Source organism: Cervus elaphus, chromosome 31 (assembly GCF_910594005.1).
Source record: "Cervus elaphus chromosome 31, mCerEla1.1, whole genome shotgun sequence".
NCBI classification, from domain to species: domain Eukaryota; kingdom Metazoa; phylum Chordata; class Mammalia; order Artiodactyla; family Cervidae; genus Cervus; species Cervus elaphus.
In genome coordinates this window covers 33171358-33189968 of record NC_057845.1, presented here as the reverse complement: position 1 = coordinate 33189968, position 18611 = coordinate 33171358, and the positions used below count along the sequence as shown (strand labels likewise).

The window sequence follows — 18611 nt, the reverse complement described above, 5'->3', positions numbered from 1 at the left end:
AACAAGTCTTTTTTTCTCACACTAATAATATAGCAAAGAATGTTCAATAATTATACTGCATCATAACAAAGATTAAAGAGGCATGGCAAATTTTTCTTAAAGCTAGATGATTGCTCCCCTGAAATTAAATATTTTTGTAAGATGTCCTTTTTATTATAGGGGACTGGAATGCAAAAGTAGGAAATCAAGAACACCTGGAGTAACAGGCAAATTTGGCCTTGGAGTACAGAATGAAGCAGGTCAAAGACTAATAGAATCTTGCCAAAAGAATGCATTGCTCATAGCAAACATCCTCTTCCAATAACACAAGAGAAGACTCTACACATGACTTCACCAGATGGTCAATGCTGAAATCAGATTGATGATTATATTCTTTGCAGCCAAAGACAGAGAAGTTCTTTACAGTCAGCAAAAAAAGACCGGGAGCGGACTGTGGCACAGACCATGAACTCCTTATTGCCAAATTCAGACTTAAATTGAAGAAAGTAGGGGAAATCACTAGACCATTCAAGTAGGACCTAAATCAAATCCCTTACAATTATACAGTGGAAGTGACAAATAGATTTAAGGGACTAGATATGATAGACAGAGTGCCTGATGAACTATGGATGGAGGTTCGTGACATTGTACAAGAGGCAGGGATCAAGACCATCCCCAAGGAAAAGAAATGCAAAAAGGCAAAATGGTTGTCTGAGGAGGTCTTACAAATAGCTGTGAAAAGAAGAGAAGCAAAAAGCAAAGGAGAAAAGGAAAGATATACTCATTTGAATGCAGAGTTCCAAAGAATAGCAAGGAGAGATACAAAAGTCTTCCTCAGTAATCAATGCAAAGAAATAGAGGGAAACAATAGAATGGGAAGTCTAGGAATCTCTTCAAGAACATTAGAGATACTAAGGGAACATTTCATGCAAAGATGGGCTCAATAAAGGACTGAATGTTATGGACCTAACAGAAGCAGAAGTTATTAAGAAGAGGTGGCAAGAATACACAGAACTGTACAAAAAAGATCATCATGACCCAGATAATCACGACGGTGTGATCACCAACTATTCCAGACATCCTGGAATGTGAAGTTAACTGGGCATTAGGAAACATCACTATGAACCAAAGCTAGTGGAGGTGATGAAATTCCAGTTGAGCTATTTCAAATCCTAAAAGACGATGCTGTGAAAGTGCTGCACTCAATATGCCAGCAAATTTGGAAAACTCAGCAGTGGCCACAGGACTGGAAAAGGTCAGTTTTCACTCCAATCCCCAAAAAAGGGAATGTCAAAGAATTCTCAAACTACCACACAACTGCACTAATCTCACACACTACTAAAGTAATTCTCAAATTTATGCAAGCCAGGCTTCAACAGTACATGAACTGTGATCTTCCAGATGTTCAAGCTGGATTTAGAAAAGGCAGAGGAACCAGAGATCAAATAACCAACATCTTTTGGATCATCAAAAAAGCAAGAGGGTTCCAGAGAAACATCTATTTCTGCTTTATTGACAATGCCAAAGCCTTTGACTATATGGACCAGAACAAACATTGGAAAATCTGAAAGAAATGGGAATACCAGACCACCTGACCTGCCTCTTGAGAAGTCTGTATGCAGGTCAGGAAGCAACAGTTAGATCTGGATATGGAACATCAGATTGGTTTCAAATCAGGAAAGGAGTACATAAAGGCTGTATATTGTCACCCTGCTTATTTAACTTATATGCAGAGTACATCATGAGAAATCCTGGGCTGGATGAAGCACAAGCTGGAATCAAGGTAGCCGGGAGAATATAAATAACCTCAGATACACAGATCACACCACCTTAATGGCAGAAGTGAAGAGAAACTAAAGAACCTGAAAGAGAAGAGTGAAAAAGTTGGCTTAAAACTCAACATTAAGGAAACTAGGATCATGGCATCTGGTCTCATCACTTCATGGCAAATAGATGGGGAAACAGTAACGGACTTTATTTTTGGGGGGCTCCAAAATCACTGCACATGGTGACTGAAGCCATGAAATTAAAATACGCTTACTCCTTGGAAGAAAAGTTATGACCAACCTAGATAGCATATTAAAAAGCAGAGACATTACTTTGCCAACAAAGTTCCGTCTGGTCAAAGCTGTGGTTTTTCCATTAGTCATCTATGGATGTGAGAGTTGGACTATAAAGAAAGCTGAACACAGAAGAATTGATGCTTTTGAACTGTGGTGTTGGAGAAGACTCTTGAGAGTCCCTTGAACTCCAAGGAGATCCAACCAGTCTATCCTAAAGGAGATCAGTCCTGAGTGTTCATTGGAAAGACTGATGTTGAAGCTGAAACTCCAATACTTTGGCCACCTGATGCAAAGAACTGACTCATTGGAAAAGACCCTGATGCTGGGAGGGATTGAAGGTGAGAGGAGAAGGGGACGACAGAGGATGAGACGGTTGGATGGCATCATTGACTCAATGGACATGAGTTTGTGTAAAGTCCGGTAGTTGGCGTTGGACAAGGGAGGCGTGGCATGCTGCAGTCAGGGGGTCACAAAGAGTTGGATACGAAAGAGCGACTGGACTGATACTGAATTAATTCTAAATTATTCCCTGCCCCCAAATGAGTTGCATACTTTTACCTGTTTTTATGTCCAGGTTAAAATAAGCCTTCTCTATGATTGATCACACTATAATGAGAAAGTGCATTTACTCAATACACCTAAAAATGACATCAGATATTTTCATTTAGGTCAATGGATCATATGTCCATGAAAAATTTTATTTTTTTATTTATCATCAAACTATAGACAGTAAGTGATTTTATTCTGGGTATTGCTTTTATTCTATCCTTGATCCACTGCTGATATAATTTTCTTGTCCACCCAACTGTCACACTTATTTGAAGACAGTTAATATACAAAATTATGACCTAACACAGTGGCATTCTCATAGGAGGCAGTTAATAAACATTCATGTAATGAATAAATATTTGTTAAATAAATATGAATGTGAATGGTTCAGGAGTTCATAGAGAGACATGAGAGAAAATTCAGAAAATAACTATTCAGTGTACAACAGAAGAAAATTATTTTCATTTTGTTTGATCTAAAGTTGCAATTAATATTAAAAATTTGAAATAATATATTATGATATTTTAGATTTTTGCCACAAAATAGAATAGTCATAAACAAGCAGTTGTAAAATATGATAGATTGAGGAATTCCCAAATGTTAAAGAAGAGAACACATCTTTATAATATTATATAGATATGCACTTTTTTGTTGAATTGAACAATTCTAATGAATAAAACCAAAGTTAAATAATTCATATATATCAAGAATCTTATATTCATTCTACAAGAGACACTGAACTAGCATCTCTGTTATCCATCATTGTTTTATATTATAATATATGCTTAACAAGTACTTCTTGAATTGAAAATAATTTGAAATATATTTCCTTTCATTTTTAATTTTGCATTATGATAAAGGAAGAAATAGGTGGTTATATCAGCATCAGCAAAGATTTTGCAAATCTGACTTTGTCAAAATTAGAATAATATAAACATAATTTACACTATTCAAAGTAAATAATCTTTAAATTATTAGAAATTTGTATTTTTAAGATTGGAGTTACTGACCTATTTTATAATTCCTAGAAAGATATTGCTATATTAAATATAAAAATATAATTTTTTATATTTAAATTGCTTTATTTTAGAAAAAGGAAAATTCTTAGAATTATTTATATTTGCTCAATGTAAAAACAAACTCTAGTACTCCAAAAATCCTCTGTAAATTATGTCCTAATTCTTATTGTAGTTGAAACTCTTTATACTACACTTACAATAATTTCAGTTTAAATAGAAAAACATATTATTCATTAAAATATCTTGTTTCATACTTTGAGCAATTAATTCCCCATTCACTGATTTTAGAACAAGCATTTTATTTTCCTTTAGTATTTATAGGAAAATCTAATATAGCACAATACTCAATTTATTATAGATTTTTGGTGTATCAATTACACTAAAATTAATATAATTTAATGCTTTCATATCACTTCTCTATGCCATTTTCAGAATATGACAGAAGTTAATCATATTTTAGACATGACATTTATTTTATCATTCCTAGTATGCAGTTCCAATTGCAATAACTAGCTCCTCATTATTAATTGTTATATCTTAACTATTTAAACTCAATTTCTTCATGTCAGGGAATAAGTCAGATCCTATTAAAATCAATATATCTTGTAGAAATTAAAATAGAAGTTAAATTGATTTTTTAATAAATCAGTACATGTATAAAATACCAATAAAAATATAAAGAGTTATAGCAATACCATTTTTCTCTCACACAAACAAACAGCAATAAAAATACAAACAAATTTCAGAACTCTAAAAGCAATTTAAAGTCAAAGTAACTTTGTCAGAAGTTTATTTTTTCTGAGTCTTTTGCTGACTGAGAGTAATGAACTGAAGTCTGTCTTTCCCTTCACAGTATAGTCTGACTAAATAACCACGTGTAGAGTCTGTTCAATCCCTCAAACTGTATTTTTGAAGGATGTTTATTAGAAATCTGGTTAGCCTCTTACAAATTCTGATTTGCTAATTATTGAAAAGAGTCTCATCTCACATCAGACAAGTTTATATTTTTCAGCTTTTCTGAGGATTATTTTTCATTTCAAGTGTCAAAATTTAAATGACTCCTAATTTTAACTTGTATTATTTACTGTTATCAACGTTATTAAATACACATTAATTCCATGACAATTTTTAAAAATTTGAATAATAGTGTTTAAAACACACACACAAACAGACTAATCAAATCTATTTACACTACCAATCTTTAACCTTCTGGGTTGTGTAATGCAAATATAGAGGGAAAGCACAGACATTGTAATGAGATAAATGTGGATTTTAATTCTCTCATCAATACTTACTAGCTAGGTGACCTGTGACTTTTAGTTAATCATTATGAGTCTCCATTATTCACAGATAAGTTATTAACATCTCTCATGCTAGGCTCTTAGCAAAGAAACATTTACCCTTAAATGTTGATCAAAAGGTCAAGTCCAAGGGAGACCACTTAGAGGGGCAAATGTTTGGAAAGGTGGTGGGTGAAAAACAAACCCTCAGGCTGAATTCTCATTTAGCTGGGATCTAGTTGATTCTCTAACTGTTTTAGGGTTTTATTGCATGTTCTTGAATCCACAGAGTGCTGATCCAGATTTAAGCACGCTAGGATCATTTTTCCTTCATGGTTCACATGGCAACTTCATTATGGTTGCCAGGATTTCCCTAGTTACATCGAGTATTGTCTAGTTTTCCTGGCAAGACTCTTGCCTATAAAAAAATGGTGTGGAAACAGCTACTTTATTGTACTTGAAACTAAAACTGCTTTCCAGGTATTATTTTTGTCTTTTGTAAAATAGATAAAAATAATAGGGATTTGGCCAATGTATATATTTGTGCGGGGGGGATCAAACTATATCTTCCAAATTCCAATACTTGGCTACACTTTGTAAAGACTTATTAAAGCCTCTCAATATTTTTTCTATAGTCTTCAGAATTTTAACAAATTAATGTTTGGTAGCAGGATGGTGGCAAGTGTGGGAGTGAAAGACTTTTTCAACAAGTAAATATAATGGATTCAATGACCTCAGAAACCTCTGACATCCCTGAGGGTACTATAGAAACAGCTACTTAGGGATGGCAGTCTGCAGTGGAAAGAAACTAAATTGTATCTGAGGATTTCTACTTAGACTTTTGCTCTAAATCACAGCTTCAAAAATGAGAAATAATGGCTAATAAATAATTGTCAAATTGTTACAAACATAACACAAAGTATTCTGCAAAAGTTACATTTTGACATTTTTTGAAAAATTAATAAAAAATCTAAAATAAAACTTTACAGTTTTATCTAATATTATTTAATGTACAGCTATCAAGGATAAACAGATAAAAATATCTGTGTATTTGATTTAAATAAGTTGAACCAGAAGTTCAATCAATGCTTATTTTAAAACCTTTTACTGTGCAAGGTTTTGGCTGAGGTTTTACCTCTCTTTATTCAAAAGGACCCAAGGGAGACATTATCCTTCAGTCAAGTACACAGCCCTTGCATCTTGCTGAAATTTTTGCCACACTATTTGTTATAATAAACTAGAGACTGAAAAAGTGGTCAGCATGATTAGCCATGTAGCCAACCTTTTCATACACAAAATGATTTTTATACATATTTAAAAGGAAATCCATATTTAGAAGAGGAGATTTTTTTTAGCTATATAAAAGACGTTAGAGTCAGTGTAGAAAATATTACAGAATTTAGCTCTGATATCGAACAATATTCAATAACCACAGTCCATTTTTCTGTAAGATGTTATAGGAAGGGATAAACACTTTGATTGGAATTTACAAACTTAATTTCGTAAGTTTTTTAATATAAATATTTGCTTATTAAATATTTAAATAAGAACAACAACAAAGAAGAGGATTAGATCTGAGCAGAATAAAATGTTGTCTGAATTTTTTTGTGACAGTAACTAACCTGGGAAGAAAGGATTATGCAAAGTACATTAAGAGGATACTGGGACTATCCCAAGAAATTTTGATTCTAATATAACTGAGGATGTTGTTTTTTTCTTTCTTTCTTCGTTTATTATGGTCAGGTCTCTACTAGCTATATATTCACCTTGGTTTGAGAGGACATTAGTTATGGCTGAACACTCTGATTCCTCACTCCATCTGGACAATTTAATGAGCAGGCTCTCTTTTTCAAGACCAAATGAGATAATGCATGCAAATCACTTTGAAGAACATAAAGTACTTTACAAATGCAAAGTATTATTACTTTGAGATAAGTAATTAGCGCTTTTAGTAATAAAAAAGAACCACTTGGCAACATTAATATATGAATGATAGTTCTTTAGAAATGACCTTCTAATCAGCTGGGCACACACCTAGTTTTAAAGTAAAGTAACTTAAGTTATATTATCTCATATTCCTGATGAGAATTCAAGAAATTGTATAAGAACAAGACACATCAGACTGTAAATATATACTGCCTTGTATTTTTCACTGAACATCTAGAATCCTAGAATACAGTCATTAAGCAAATCATTCATAAATATTTGCTACTAACTACTTAAAATATGTGTAATGCTACTGATTTTCCAGTGGTCATGTATGGATGCAAGAGTTGTGCTGTAAAGAAAGCTGAGAGCTGATAAATTGATGCTTTTGAACTGTGGTGTTGGAGAAGACTCTTGACAGTCCCTTGGACTGCAAGGAGATCCAACCAGTCCATCCTAAAGCAGATCAGTCCTGGGTGTTCATTGGAAGAACTGATGCTGAAGCTGAAACTCCAATACTTTGGCCACCTGATGCAAAGAGCTGACTCATTGGAAAAGACCCTAATTATGGGAAAGATTGAGGGCAGGAGGAGAAGGGGACGACAGAGGATGAGATGGTTGGATGGCGTCACCGACTCAAGGGACATGAGTTTGGGTAGACTCCTGCAGTTGGCGATGGACAGGGAGGCCTGGCATGCTGCAGTCTATGGGGTCTCAGAGAGTCAGACATGACTGAGAGACTGAACTGAACTGGACGCTACTGAAATGCAGTAGAAATAATATAAATATTTTAGAAGAGAAAGGTCATCTTTTTAATTCAATTTACTTTTTTTAAACTCAAAATCTAATTATATGTTTATTTGTGAATTTGAGTGACAGTGCAAGTCTATTTTTCTTTCTAAATGGGTACATTTCTTTTTTTTTTTATTTTAATCTTACTATTGATGTCTCAGTAAACCAATATTTGAGTTATTTTCTTTCATTTATAAAGTTATTTTTGATCACATGCTTTGATTCTATTCTACTTAAAACAAAGCTATTGGTATGCAGTAATTTCAGATCTTATGAAGAATTACACATAATGAATTGAACTTCTAGGGAAATAAAAAAGAAATAACTATAGAAGAATTGGAATAATATTATCACTAACAATAATATTTTTTGTGAATGATCACCTAGATTTAAATTGTCAGAAGTAGAATTATGTAAAAGTTTATGTAGGGTTTAACTTTATGATGAAAAATAATAATAATATTTACAAATATATCTACAATGACAATATAATGTTAAAACCCAGATTTTTCCTGAGGTAAAGAATCAATTCAAAATTTAGAGTGTGAAAAACCCAATATCAACAGACTCCTAATAAGTTTTAATCTTTTCAAAATTTGTTCAATATTTTATAATTTAATTATTTCTTATATGAATACCTTAAAATATATGTGTTAATATTTTTTAATTGAAACAGTTGATATACAATGTCATGTTAGTTTCAGAATGTACTGCAGAGTGATCTGACACTTGCATATATTATGAAGTGATCACCACAATAACTCTGAAAACACCAGTCCCTGATACTGTAATACTAAATTATTATGATATTATAGACCATATCCCTTATGCTCTATGCTATAACCCTGTGGTTTGTTTACTTTATAACTAGATGTCTATAACTCTTAGTCCTCTCTACCTACTTCACCTCCTTCCTTCCTATCCAAATTTACTCCAGCACTCCTTTGTTCTTTTTTTTCTATGAATTTGTCATTTTGTTTGTTTTGATTCTTAAATTCCATATATAAGTGAGATCATATTTTATTTGTCTTTCTCTAACTTACTTCACTTAAATGAAAAAGTGGACCGGAATGGGTGAATTTAACTCAGATGACCATTATATCTACTACTGTGGGTAAGACTCTCTTAGAAGAAACGGAGTAGCCATCATAGGCAACAAAAGACTCCAAAATGCAGTACTTGGATGCAGTCTCAAAAACCACAGAATAATCTCTGTTCATTTCCAAAGCAAACCATTTAATATCATGATAATCCAAGTCTATGCCCCGACCATTAATGCTGAAAAGCTGAACATGAATGGTTCTATGAAGACCTACAAGACCTTCTAGAATTAACACCCCATAAAAGATGTCCTTTTCATTATAGGGGACTGGGATGCAAAAGTAGAAAGTCAAGAAACACCTAAAGTAACAGGCAAATTTGGCCTTGGAGTACAAAAGCAGAAGATATTAAGAAGAGGTGGCAAGAATACACAGAAGAACTGTACTAAAAAGATCTTCACGACCCAGATAACCACGATGGTGTGATCACACCTAGAGCCAAACATCCTAGAATAAGTCAAGAGGGCCTTAGGAAGCAACACTATGAAAAAAAGTAGTGGAGGTGATGGAATTCCAGCTGAGCTATTTCAAATTCTAAAAGATGATGCTGTGAAATGGCTGCCCTGAATATGCCAGCAAATTTGGAAAATTCAGCAGTGGCCACAGGACTGGAAAAGGTCAGTTTTCATTCCAATCCCTAAGAAAGGCAAAGCCAAACAACGCTCAAACTACCACACAATTTCACTTATCTCTTACTCCAGCAAATTAATGCTCAAAATTCTCAAAGCCAGACTTCAACAATACATCAACCATGAACTTCCAGATGCTCAAGCTGGAATTAGAAAATGCAGAGGAATCAGAGATCGAATTGCCAATATCTGCTCAATCATTGAAAAAGCAAGAGTTCCAGAAAAATATCTATTTCTACTTTACTGACTATGCCAAAGCCTTTACCTGTGTGGATCACAATAAACTGTGGAAAATTCTGAAAGAGATGGGAATACCAGACCACCTGACCTGCCTCTTGAGAAATCTGCATGCAGGTCAGGAAGCCACAGTTAGAACTGGACTTGGAACAACAACTAGTTCCAAATAGGAAAAGGAGTATGTCAAGGCTGTGTATTGTCACCCTGCTTATTTAACTTATGTGCAGAGGACATCATGAGAAATGCTGGGCTGGATGAAGCGCAAGCTGGAATCAAGATTGCTGGGAGAAATATCAATATCCTCAGATATGCAAATAACACCACCCTTAAGGCAGAAAGTGAAGAAGAACTAAAGAGCCTCTTAATGAAAGTGAAAGTGAAGAGTGAATAAGTTGGCTTAAAGGTCAACATTCAGAAAACTAAGATAATGTCATCTGGTCCCATCACTTCATGGCAAATAGATGGGGAAACATTGGAAACAGTGATAGACTTTATTTTTGGGGGCTCCAAAATCACTGCAGATGGTGACTGAAGCCATGAAATTAAAAAAGTCTTGCTCCTTGGAAGGAAAGTTATGACCAACCTAGACAGCTTATTAAAAAGCAAAGACATTACTTTGCCAACAAAGGTCCGTCTAGTCAAGGCTATGGTTTTTCCAGTGGTCATGTATGGATGTGAGAGTTGGACTACAAAGAAAGCTGAGTGCAGAATAATTGATACTTTTTAACTGTAGTGTTGGAGAAGACTCTTGAGAGTCCCTTGGATTCGAAGGAAATCCAACCCATCCATCGTAAACGAAATTAGTCCTGAATGTTTGTTGAAAGGACTGATGTTGAAGCTGAAACTCCAATACTTTGGCCACCTAATGTGAAGAGCTGACTCGTTTGAATAGACCCTGATGCTGGGAAAGATTGAAGGCAAGAGGAGAAGGGGATGACAGAAGATGAGATGTTTGAATGGTACCACCGAGTCAATGGACATGAGTTTGAGTTAACCTCGGTAGCTGGTGATGGACAGGGAGGCCTGGAGGGCTGCAGTCCGTGGGATCACAGAGAGTCTAACACGACTGAGTGACTGAACTGAACTGAACTTTTTTCACTTAGCATACTATTATCTACACCCATCCGTCTTGTCACAAAAGGCAAAATAACTCTTTTGATGGCTGACTAATACTCCATTGTGCATATATACCACCTCTTTTTTAATCCCTTCATCCATCCCTCGATATTAAGGTGACTTCTAAATCTTCGGTATTGTAAATAATGCTTCAATGGACACTGAAGTTCATATATCTTTTCAAAATAGTACTTTTGCCTTCTTCAGGTGAATACCTAGACGTGAAATTACTGGATCATATGGCAAATCTCTATTCTATAGTGTCTGCGTCAATTTTCAATTCTGCTTTTCTACAGATACGTGAAAGAGTCAGACAGGACTGAGAGCCTTTCACTTTCATTATGGGCTTCCCATGTGGCTCAGCTGGTAAAGAATCTGCCTGCAATGTGGGAGACCTGGGTTCAACTCCTGGGTTGGGAAGATCCCTTGGAGAAGGGAAAGGCTACCCACTCCAGTTTTCTGGCCTAAAGAATTTCATGAGGAAAAAAAAAAAAAAAAAGAATTCCATGGACTGTATAGTCCTTAGGGTCACAAAGAGTCGGACACGACTGAGTGACTTTCACTTTCACAGATACGTGGTAGTCTTAATACATGGTTTTAAGGCTCAAGAAAATAAAGAAGTGAATATATTTTTGTAAACCTAAGGCATGAATTTCATGATGTTTCTTTAAACAATGTTTTATATTTTCAGAATAAAATCAAGTTTTTTCAAAATGGAGATTATATAGCAATACAATACTTTTAACCTTTATGAAAACAAGAAACAAATAACAACAAAACCTGGAGCAAGTATAACAACAAAAAGAAATGCCTACAACTTAACAGGAAAAAAAAAAGGAGAACTTAAATTATAGTAATTTGATTTCCTATAACATATCTTTATCTGGGTAGTAAAGAAGTCCATGCAAAAAAGTTTTATACCACAGAAGTTTATAAAATTCATGAGAATATTCAGAAAAATCTTTATACAAAGGCTCTTCTGATTCTAAATTTTATATAAGACACATTCATATTGAGTTTTGATTTCCTTAACTAAACAGGAAAAAAAAAAAAAAACCTAAGGGATGTTATCATGGGCATGCAGCTTTCCTGTTATTATCAACTGAATCACCTTTCATGAGACTCTCAAAAGAAAGATCTAGAGAGGGAGATTGGATTGTGAATATTTTCAAGTAAATTTCTTGTATGCTAGTTCTGGATAGAGGACATGACTTTAGCTTTTCTTCCACATTTTAAAATGAATACCCTTTTTGATAATCTACATGTGCCAAAAGATAAATTATCTTTCAAGTTTTAGTGATATTATCTAGTGGTATTATTAACTTAAATTATTTTGTCACCTATGTTTTGTTCACTAACTGAACTTTTAAGCTATGATAACTGCTCATTCTTAAACAATGAATAACATCAACTGGTTGATATTATCCTAAGGGTCTATTTCATAAGTCAAGTTCATTTTGATTGAAAATTGTATTTTAATTAATGAAAAAATATTTTAGGAATCTAAATTACCTGATTACTACATTTCAACTTTAATCTTTCTTTTAAAAATATGTGTCCAGTGTAATTCTTTTCTCCATAGTAAATCTTTTCATAAAGCCAGAATCTTCTCTGAAATCAAAGCCGTATCCTGTATTTCCTCAATAATGAATGCCTGTCCCCTCATCTCTATGTTAATCTACTTTCTAATCTCTTATTTTCAAGCACTGAACTTTTGCTGATGTTATATGGAAGTCATACTCAAGTTTATTATGCTTAATAAAATTTTATTGCTATTTTTCTGTCAATCTCAAGAGTAAGTTAAATCTATACATTTATAATAAAACACATGGATGTCTAGGAACTAATTCTCAAATAATAAAAGGGTTAAATCACAGCATTTACTTTTCTATATGTTCAAAATGTATACTACTTCATTTAATTTTGATGCTTTAGACCCAAATGTTTATAAATAAATATTGTGCGCACATTAAAATGATGACAAATTCTGAAATAATAGGTGTGTATATCTCCCAAAACAAAAATTTTTTGCTAGGTATTCTCACAGTCTGAGAAAATAAGCAGAATTTTGAAACATCTTATTCTCAGAACTACCTGGTAATTTTGCCCCATTGAGAATGCTGTACCAAACTCAAACACAGCTTGCATATTACAAATATCCCCAGACCATTCATTTTCTCATATAAATGCCTTCAAACTCAGAGCCATCAACCAAATCTGATGAGATTGAATATATTACTGAGTTTGGTCTAAGTAAGTATTTTATAGACATAAACCATTATGCCAAAAGTTGGGATATAACAGCACAAATACACATTTTGTTGAAGTAATTTTTATGGTTTTTAGAGATAATTTTCAAACTATAGTAAATACATAATTCTATCATAAGTAGATCATATCAAGAAATAACCTTTTCAATGTTTGAAAAAAAAATGCCAGATACATCAAGTCATAAAGGTAAACCTAGAGATAAATATTATTTAGTTACCCTCTATCTACATCCAGGTATAACAATATATTCAATAAAATAACAACATTAAAATGTTACTTAAACTTTTATCTAAAATATTTATCATCATACTACCCTTAAATTTGTTAACAAAAGTAATATCACATTTTATGAATGCTAGGGAACCAGAGGCAGACAAAGACAAGGAGAAGAAAAAAATTCTTACAAAATGACTTCATGCAATCAGATAAGAAATCTCATCTATCCACACTATAAGGATTTCTCTGATATATATTTCTCTGGAATATATTCTTTAAATAATAAAATATATTAATGCTACAATCAAATCTTAAAGGTACTGATTCTTTAATTTTTAAAGTAGATTTTCAGCTCATAAATCTCAGTGTGCACTAATAACCTCCATCAATGCAATTAATCTGTAATAAAGAAACCTTCCTTGACATTTGAGTTTTACTGTAAAAGCTGTTTTCTCTTTTGAAATGATTCTTGAAGAGTCACTTATTTAAAACACTTTTTATATCTTAGACCAAATCAGTATTTGTTAAAAAATGACTGCAAAAGAAAATAATTCCCTAACGCTACAAAAACTCTTAATAAAATAATGGTTTTTTTCTCATAGAATTTTAAGAATAGAATGGTTCATTCATTTTCTCTTAAAATCTTTGTCCTTAAACATTTTTCATTTGATTTATATTTAATATTACATTGGTTTAAAAATGCATCATATATCCGAGGTGAAAATTCTAAATTCTAAAGTCTTCTTAGTAAAGCAGTCTTTATTTTTAGACTTAATATAACTTTGTTTTCCACAATTTTTATATAGACTAGTCAGTGTTATTTGGTGAAACAGTCAAAATCACATCTCCATTTATGTTTTTCTGAAAAATCTTCCATCTGAGGTAACATCCACTGACGCAAGTTACGTCAGAACAAGTCATGGGTATTCAAATATAAAGTACCCTAATTTACTTATGTGTTAGTTTGGAATGACGCATTTTTAAAACTTAGAAGCTAGAAAATATTCACCCCCTCAGTAGTCATGGGTGTAACAAATAGTTTTTAAATATTTGGTCATGACTTTCAGTGATAAAGTGCCACAACTCATTAATTTATATCTTTGCATGATTCAGCATTCAATCCAATGCTTAAGTCAAGTCTGTTTCTTTACTTACCCACAGGACACCAATAAAAAAGCATATAATACTTCATATCCAGGAATTCTGATTTTAACCTTCAGTTACTCACCTATAAGAGAGACAGGGAAGAAAGAAAGATAATGATTAGTATTAAAAATGCTTACTGTTTTGTTACACTCATGGAGCATCCATTATGATATTAAAGGACATTCCTTATTGCCTTGTAATTTGAGATATACATGTATATATATATATAAAAAATATATATATATATATATGCAGCTATTTATAGGACAATTTTGCAAAGTCATTTACATTTGAGGATTTTATAATGTTAAGATTTTAGATTTCTTTTCTATGTCAACTTCCTTGAAAAAAATTAGCTTTGGCAGGAAATAATCAACTTTGTCACCTGAACAAATATCTTAATATTTCAAATGCATTACCTTAGACAATATTTTATTAAATTACTTCATTAAAACACATGTTCTAGTCAAGCATTTGTTCACTGTCATCTAAGCTGTTGAGTGGGCTAGTTGACTTTTCCCTTTGGGCCCTTCCCTACACTCAAGGAAAGACAGGTGATCCCAAGGGAAGTTACAACTTCACTTCTCTAGCTGCTGGAAGCTGAAACACCACAAGTTTCTATCCTTCACTGGTCTGAGACCACACTATTTTCTTTCCAGAATACTTCCTATACCATTTATTTGTTCATGCCATAAATAAGTGTTAAAATGATGAGAATGGTTTGAGCTGAAAAATACAAAATTTGACATAACAAGTGAAAAATAACCTACTGAAATTATTAGTTTAATACATATCCATTAAAATGAGGGTTCTACGCCCTCCTAGAAAGCAAATTTTGGCAAACTGGTAAGTTTTTAAGGTAAATTCTAGAGAGTTAGAGGTTTCTTTCCTCTCATCTAAATATTAGCACAATATTTTATTTTAGCACAATATTTTATTTTAGCACTAATAAAAATCTATATTAATTTTTAGAAAAATAGCTACATTTCTTGACCTTATGATATGCCATGCCAGAAGATTTTCATAAACTCCATTGCAGTTAATTCTGACAATAACAAGAGATGGTATCATTTCTATTTTCAGATTAAGAAAATACACAAGAGTGGTAGTAAACACTGGGACTAATGATAGAACCCAAAGTATTTTCCAAAAAAAGAAAAGAGCCAAAGAATAGTAATTAATTATGTAACATTAATCACTTATCAAATAACTACACTGATCATTAAAGACCAGAAATTTTAAAAGCTCCCAAAACACTCCACCATAAAATATGTCTTTACCTCATGTTTATAAAAGGCATAGTACATGAAAACATAAAATTTGATAAAATTTTCAGTTCAGTCACTCAGTCATGTCTGACTCTATGATCTCATGGACTGCAGCACGCCAGGCTTCCCTGTCCATCACCAACTCCTGGAACTTACTCAAACTCATCTCCTTAATTTTGTTTGGTTGTTTTGTTATTTTGGCCACACCAAGAAGCTTTGGGATCTTAGACCAAGGATTGAAGCCGGGCCCTCAAAATTGAAAGAACAGATTCCTAACCACTGGACTGCCAGGAAATTGCTATTTCCACTTTAGTTTTTAAGAAGCACAATGTTTCAAAAAACGGGGAAAAAAAAAAAGGAAAAGAGAGAGAGAGACAAAGAATTAAGGTGGTAAGCAATTATCCTGAACTTGTACTATTATATACATGGTTATTATGTTGAAATTAATTTAAACAATCAGAAAAACTTTTTAGTTGTTAGGTTGTGAGATGCTTTTTAAGTCTTTTCAATTTTTCAATTATATGTATAGAATGAAAAGTTGTCATCACTATAAGGGAACACAGATAAACATTCTGATACCCTTATCTGTAAAATTGGAAATGAATTCATAAGTAAATTATTTTTTCTTAGAGGTTACTTTTAGACCACAAATCACTGAAGTGGTGTATTATTTAAGTATGTTTCTAATACATGCAGGTATATTTAAACCTAATATATATTCATAATTATCAGTAGGAGTTTATTTCACCCTTCTGCATTCTCTTTATTCTGTCTGGTCTAGTAGTTAAGAGCTGTGATGCTCTGGCATTTGGTTGGCCTGAATTTGAATTCTACTCTCTGATCTTTGGCATTTGTGTGTCCTTGGGGAAACTAACAGTGCTAAGCCTCAGTTGTCTAATCTTGAAAATGGCTATAGTGGCCCTAATTAAAACTTGTTTTATAAATATTAGCCATGCACTCAAAAATAGTACTTAAGGACCTACTTAAAGTGCTAGATTCTATATAAATATCTGGAGTTGTTTAGAGTCTAGTTCACAGTTTTAATTGTTCATGCTTGCAAAATGTTCATCTCCTAAGCAAAGAGATTATCTATTGCTTGTTTCTATAGCCCTTCCTGGGAAAGAGTTCTCTATTAGCTGAGATCCTCAGTTACACTTACATCAACCTCATCAGTGAGTTTTCTCACACAGAATCCATCAATACTTTGAAATCTATCAATACCTAGAAATATATCAATATGTGTGAAGAGAAGGAGCACGCTTAAGTGGTAAACACAACAACTATTTTCACCTTTTGCAATTAACTTAATAATTATAAATATCCTTTAAAAGTAAGCTTTAGAAAGCTATGTGAGTGAAATATTTTAATATAATTATGAAACAAAAAATATCCAGCAAAAAAGATAGTTTTATTCAATTATTCTGCTCACCTTGTATAATTAGTTATGCCTGGAATGGACATCTTAATCTCTCTCTCACTTGTAAGAAATGTTACAGAAGTGAGAAAGAATAATAATTCCAATAATTAATGTATGTAAGAACACCTGAGGTGAGAGAGGTGTTTAATCCTTTGTGGGGAATAGCAGTAGGGAGTTCAATAGGGATGAGTGCTACTATAGATAAATAATTACCTAGGTCAGTTCTGAGTTGTACTTTTTCTCTCCCACTATGCCCAGGGAATGAATCATCTATCCTGAAAAAACACTGTGAGGCAGCATAACAACGGAGACGTCCCAATGCCAGCTAGGTCTCAACGGGGTGGCAGCAGGGTAGCAGTAGAACCTGATGTGTCTGGAGCAGGTAACAACAGATGCAGGTCAACTTACCCAGAAGAATCTACAGGGACAATCTAGCAAAACCTACCCAGAGCAAGAAAGAGCTATCAGCATAATTGCCTACACGATCGACTTTTAAAAGTCCACTACACCCTCTTATATCACTAATGACCCACCAAAAACATAATGAGATGTTGTTACAGAGGCAAAGAAAGCAAAAAAAAGGAGAGACTGGAAAATGTCTGTAAAATTATATCAAGAAATTAGAGAATTTTACCATGGTGGGAAGGTATGCAAAAATAACATATATTTGTAACAAAATTACTATGAAAATTTTAATATAATTTTGAAGACGTTAATGAGATTATAATAAAATATGTGTTAACAAATTAATGCCTATACATATTATGTCAATTATTAAAATAAGAGCAAATTGAATCAAATATATTGCTTTTAATAGCATATCAATTTTGTGTTTTGCAGTTTAGTGTTCTAGCAATTGATAAATCTCACACCAAATTACACTGTGGAGACTTATGATCAGCTTCTGAAAGACATCATTTGGGTGGTTTCCTTTTATTCCATTCCATTAGAATTAATCACTAATTAGAATTTAGGGTTGCACTGCAAATGTTTTATCACTTGAACATAGACTCCAAGGCATAGAGGTCCTAGGAGGTCAAATGTCACTCAAACTTCCATGATGGCAAGAAACTGCTGATCAAAAAGTAATATAGCAAATGATTGTGGTCAGAATATGTTCATTGTTATTACAGTGGAAATGTCAAACAGCCACTCACATGAAATATTCTATATTTGATTTCCTCTCAAAGTGGGATGTGACTATTTTTTCAGCCCAGAGATTTGGCCTCCATCTCACTTTTTTGTACATTGTACAATAAGGAGAATGAGAGAAAGAGATGGAGTGAGATTGATGAAAGCCACTAATAATAACTGAAAACAGAGAATCAATTTTTAAGAGAGAAAATGGCAACATGATTGCCATATCCAGTGGCTACCACACAGATAGAGCTCATTAGTTCAAACTAGTTTTTCAATTATCCCACTGAATAATTTTATTCTACTGTTATATTTTATTCAGTTAGCAAGAACAGCTCACTTTCCATCGACGGAGTTAATAGTTTATTATTTTCAATTGAACATGTTTGCAATGGCAAAAAAACCCTGAAATTACTGTTCCCGAGGACAGTTTTAGATAATATAAATCACCATCACTGGTCAGTAT

At 33.1% G+C, this 18611-nt stretch overlaps 1 protein-coding gene across 5 annotated transcripts in view; it reads right to left on the bottom strand.

Moving 5' to 3' along the window:
- CADM2 (cell adhesion molecule 2) overlaps window positions 1-18611 on the bottom strand; it is a 1201425-nt gene that overhangs the window by 892015 nt on the left and 290799 nt on the right. Inside the window, exon 1 of one of the 5 annotated variants that reach the window (XM_043892919.1) lies at window positions 14333-14355. The exons of the other annotated variants lie outside the window; for them this stretch is intronic. The gene's annotated coding sequence lies outside the window, so the exon portion shown is untranslated. Of the gene's footprint in view, window positions 1-14332; window positions 14356-18611 lie in introns of those variants that run through there. 5 annotated transcript variants of the gene reach the window in all.